This window comes from Vombatus ursinus, unplaced genomic scaffold (assembly GCF_900497805.2).
Source record: "Vombatus ursinus unplaced genomic scaffold, bare-nosed wombat genome assembly UNPS02014810.1, whole genome shotgun sequence".
Lineage (NCBI taxonomy): Eukaryota > Metazoa > Chordata > Mammalia > Diprotodontia > Vombatidae > Vombatus > Vombatus ursinus.
The window spans coordinates 35,693,074-35,698,853 of NW_020954588.1; the positions used below are offsets into that span (position 1 = coordinate 35,693,074).

Below are 5,780 nucleotides of genomic sequence, written 5' to 3' on the forward strand. Positions count from 1 at the left end.
ACACAACCTTGGGATGTTGGTACTATTGTCATCTAAATTTTCCATAGAAGGAAAATGAGGCAGAAATATTTTAAATTATTTTTCCTTGGTCACACAGCTAGTATGTATCTTAAGTTAAATTTGATATTAGGTCATCCTAACATTGGATCTGGAGCTCTATCCACTGGGTCACCTAGTGATAGGTGTAGCAGTGTGGAATAAGGAGTATGCTGAATCTGAAGCCTACTGTTTCTATGACTTACATAGCACAAGCAGAATGACTAGTGGAAAGGTCTAAGTTTTTGAAAGTGTTTCATCAAGTCTATATCTAAGTCTTTGTAACTTGTACCCATTGCTCCTAGTTCTGCCATTTGTGGTCAATCAGCAGGGATCTAATCCCTGTACATGATAGACTTTCAAATACTGGAAAATAGTCACCATGTTCCAAGTCTTCTCTTCCCCTAGTTAAATGTCTCTAGTTTCATTGACCAGTCCTCAAATGTCATCCATTGAAGGCTCTTTCCCATCCTTGTTTTAATTCTTGTGAACATTCTGTGAATGTTCTTCCTGAGAGGTGGCACTCAGACCTAAAACTATGCTCCTCCACTCCAGATGTAGTAGTCTGACTTAAAAAGAAGAACAGGGCTAATAAGCCCTGATTCTGAATCTGATACCACCTTAATGGTGGCATCTAGAAATCGTTAATGTTATGGTTAAATGGAATTCATCTTCACTTTGACATTTTCATTGTCCATTACAGTACAACTTTATATACCCTATTTGTTCAATATCAATGACTGCCATTTGTCACTAAAAGGAAAATCGTTCTGTCACATGCAATTCAATAATGTTTTAGGTAGAGCTAATTTTCTTCATAACAGTAAAGGATACTTTAAAGAATAAATAACCCTAATGGAAAATGCATTTGGTGATTACTATAAAGTAAGGCAATTCAAAATTTAAAGAAGCATAAACTCTTCCTAAAGATATATCATAGGTAAAGATGGGGGAAATGGCATAGATAATCTCCCCCCCCCAAAAAAAATAGGAGGGAAAATAAAATCAGAGACTCAGCAGGATCATACTTGTTCTCATTTGGACCTGACATAGATAAAGATAACTTAGGAACATGCAAATGCATGAGCATCATTTTCAAAGTGTACTTACTGGAAATGTAAAATACATTTCATTAGAAAAATCTGATTAAAATATTATATAAATGAACTTCTGAATGATGTTTATTAAAATGACTTTCTGTGCCTTATGATGGACTATTTAATGTAGTAAGTGGCAACTTGTTTCTAATTTTCATGAAATTAATTTAATTCTGATTTATGCAAACTCTTTAATATTAAAGTGACTTGAGCTCAATATTTTTCTTTTCTCTTTTGTCTGAGACTCACTGAATTTTAACAAATGAATAAAAATTGAAGTTGTTTCTAAGGCTAATAGTAAATCAAACTGGTTTAACCCACTCCAAACTCCTAGCATAGAAACTGTTCCAAATTCATAAGGGATAAATTGTCTAAAATTATTAGAGTGCTTATAAAATACAACAATCTTCTGCAAAGTTGAAAAATATTAAACATTTTCTAACTAGAAAATATTGAATTTAATTAGCATATACTTATTGGTGGTCTAAATTTTGTGTCAGAAGCTCTGGGATCAAAAATTGGTTGTGTTATGTACTGTGTCACCTTGTACATGTTACTTCACCTGTCTTGTCCTCAGTTTCTCCCTCTGAAATAAGAAGATTGCACTTGATTCAATCTGCCATCATCTCTAAGTCAAAATGCTGTGATCCACTATAATTTCTCATCTGAGAAACTGAGGTAGGTCTTTCAAATATAACTTTCTATTGCAACTACTAATTATGTAATAGAAAAATCCCTTAAGTAAGAACTTCAAGGTCAGGATCAGTGCGTAGCGTGATATTAAAGTGAAAAAAGTTCTTACGGATTTTAGATTGTATTAAGAATGAGACATAGTGAAAAGGAATGGAGAGACTCATTTTCCAACTATATTCTCATTTGATCAGATCACTTCCAGTGTTTTGTGTTCAAATCTGGGAGTCACATTGTCCAGAGGACATTGATAAACTTCAGGGTATAAAGAAGAGGGCAATCAGAATGGTGGAGGGTCGTGATTCCCTCCCATTTGAGGGTCAGATGAAAGAATTGAGAATATTTAATATGACAAAAGGAAAATTAGTGGAAGGGATCCTAGTATGTAATAGCAGTCTTCAAATATGTGAGGAGCTTCCATGTTCAAAAGTAACATTTGTTCAACTTGGGCCACAGAAGGAAGGGCCAGGAACAATGGGTGGAAATTGTCAGGAGAAATTTAGGCCTGTTGGTAGAAGGAAAAAACAAAGCAAAAACTTTGCTAGCAAGTAGAGAGGACTTGAATTAGAATGGGCTCTTTCAGGAGGCAGTGGTGGCTCACTCCCTTCTCCTCCTGAAGCAAAAACTGCCTGATCATTTGTCAAGAGGTTTGTTGTAGAAGAAATCCTTTTTTTTTTCAAGTATAGACTCAACTACATGATCATCAAGGCCCTCTCTAACTTGGAAATTCTATGAATATATGATTTCTCTTATCAACGTACCTGTTAATTCTTTCTCCTTCTCTTATGTATTCATAAAAAAGTTGAGAAAAAGAGTGTAAATATATAGCATTTCATTTTTAGCAAATAAGATTTGTACCCACCCACAACACTGCTGATTCTATAATATTAACATAGTTAGAACAGGAAAAGGGAATGAGGCAGAGGGGCAGGCCTCTCTTAAAGCTTTACCAGCCCTTTCCTTCTGCATTTGTATTCCTGTCCTTCATGCTTGTACCACTTAGAATAGTGCTAGACCACAACCATCTAATGGAAGCTATTTTATGATTTGCTAAGCAGAAATAGCTGCTATATTTTGAGATTAATTAGCAACATATCCCCTTTCACAGAATGGAAATATTCATAAATATTCTTACCTAAAATCCAACCAAATGCACCCCCAAACATAATCCATAGGTAATTTTATGCTTCCATTCATATATGCATTTTTTTTCATTTAGGGTAAAATGTGTTAGACTATCCAACTTTACTTGAGGAAAGAATTTGCTATGATCTGGGACCCATCTGATGGTGTCAAAAATATTCATCAAAACTTCAATCAATCATAGAATATGACCTCACTTTTAGGTCTTTTTCAAGGCACGGTCTCTGAGGGTAGTTTAATAATTAGGGGTCAGAGTTTCTGTTCTTAATTCTTACTCATTTCTTTGTCTGATGCATGTAATTTACTTTATAATTTTTTCAATGATTATTTCATGTTAAGACACTTTTCATTTCTCAGATTTGACAGGGAAGAATTAATATAAATGGTTATGTATAAGAAATTGTCATATATGGGGCAATAAGTATTCCATCTTTTTTCTTAAGATAACCTCAAACTTTCAGGATTTGAAAGTACATGTTTAAATTGTTATATGCTGACAAACTTTTTTTCATTTTTTTAAAAAAAAATTGAGGTGTAATTAAATAAAAAGAGACTGGAAGACCACAAAAGACTTCTTAGCATTTTTCTCTTAGAGTGAAATGTACTAGAAATGGGAAAGCCTCATAAAGGTCAGAATGCCTATGTGAATTATTCAAGATCATAGAGGAATATGTACACTAGTACTTTTCACACACTGAAGCATAACTATGAATAAAATCTGCTCATTATTCCATTAGTCTCATGAAAAAAAAGTTTCCAAAAAGAATGCTTGTGTCATGATGACTTAATTATTAACTATGCTTGATCATCATTTATTGAAGAAACTCCTGTCTTTCCCTGTACCACCCTTTAGAGAAGCTTGATATTTTCAATGGAGTCCCTTAGATTTAAAACACATCAAGACATTTTGATTATTTTTGTTGTCATGCCAAAATAATTACTTCTTAATTCTATTTTGAAGTGAATTGAATTGAAATGAATTAATTTAAACTCATTTCCACTCAATATGCAGTTAGGAGGTGACTACTATGCATTAGGAAATGAACCAGGAAGAGAGGATCCAAAGATGAAAATTAAAATAATTCCTGCCCTAAAATCTTACTGTTTGTGTGTTTATTCTTTTTTGGTTTGGGGGCAGGGGTTAAATGTATTTTATTTTAGACAACCTACGTGATGTGTTTTTAAAAATAATGCCTCCACTCCAAATAAATCAAGGTCAAAAATAAATGAATAAAGCTCAAGATGACATCAGTCCAAGTTTTTCTTAGTCCTGGTGTTGTGTAGATGACAAAAAGGAACAGCCACTTATGATGACAGCTGATTCAAAGTAATCAGCTGAATTTGTTAACATTTCTCCATTTCTAAACTATCCTTAAAGAAAATTATATATGGAGCCACACCATCCTCACGGAAGTCCAAGAGAACCACCATGCCATCTGGATTCAAGCTTTCACCTATGAAGAACTGATAGATCTTAAAATTAGCAAGGATGTGTTTGATTTGTTCTGCAGCTACTGTCATAAAAGATTTTACTCTATCTGATTTGTGTTCTTCAAGTCTGCCTTTGATTGATTTCATGTCGTCTTTGATGTACTTTTTGTAGGATTCTTTTGTGAAACTAGTTTCTTACAGATGATGGTTTATTACTATGTCAGCTCCAGTGATTATACTGGCATCTGTTCCTTCACCCTCAGGACCTTCAGCTGAGGCACTTCCACCGATGAGTGAATCATCAATGGTACCCTTGGTCCTACTGACCATCTTCCCCTTCACCACCAGGCACAGCCTGTTCGTGATCTCCCAGATCTTGTAAATGTCGGAGAACATCTCATCATGGCTGATAAGATCCTGGTAGATAATCATGGTGACAGAAGGAGGGAGGCAGCCCTGAGCTAGGTGTGAGCGGCGCTTGTGTGTTTATTCTAAAGGACTCATGATGAAAAATATTCTTCACCACCAGAGAGAGACCTATTGAACCCTGGGTGCTGACTGAAGTACACTTTTTTTCACTTTATTTCTCTTGACTTTTCTTTGCAACATGGTTAACATGGAAATATATTTTTCATGACTTCACATGTATATTTGATATCATATTGCCTCCCTTTTCAATGAATAGGGAAATGGCTGGAAGAAGAAGGGAAATATTTAAAACTCAAGATGTAAAAAGTAAATGTTACTTATAAAATAAATAATAATGATAAATAAAATATGAACAGAGCAAAATAAGTAATGAGAACAGACAAAAATAAAAATAAATTAAGAAGTAATTGATTTCTTAATAGAAAGAAAAACAGAGGAAAGGTTTACAGTGTGATAGGTGGAGAGGGGTGGAGAATATATCCAGAAATAACTATGATGTAAAAAACCAAAGGCAGCAATAAAGCATGAAAGTAAAATTTTAAAAAAATCCCACTTTCATGAGCACAGAACACAGAAGAGAGTAAATGCTTACTCATTTTTATTCATTCATTTGGAATCTGACCTAAATAGCTAAATCACTTATTGTTAAATACAAACTAAGCTCCATTGCCAGGCATCCTCCCTCACTTAAAGAAATTTAATGAAATGAAATATTTCTAATTAAATTATTCATGTATAAATTCTAACAGGAGTCAAGAATTGTAATTGATATGAGATGTTTTCAAAATTAATCACAGAAGTGAATCTTAGAGTTAGAAGGGACCGCAGAAACAATTTAATAAAACCTCTACTTAAGACTTCAACCCACAATAACCTCAAGCCAGTATTTCCTTCTCCTCCCCTCCTCTCCCCTCCCCTTTCCTTCCCTTCCCTTCCCTTTAATAAATGACAGAA

The 5,780-nt window shown here is 34.2% G+C and overlaps 1 pseudogene; it reads right to left on the bottom strand.

Moving 5' to 3' along the window:
- Positions 1-4,306: 4,306 nt before the first annotated feature.
- On the bottom strand, positions 4,307-4,841 carry LOC114053238 (annotated as a pseudogene).
- Between the last annotated feature and the right edge of the window lie 939 nt (positions 4,842-5,780).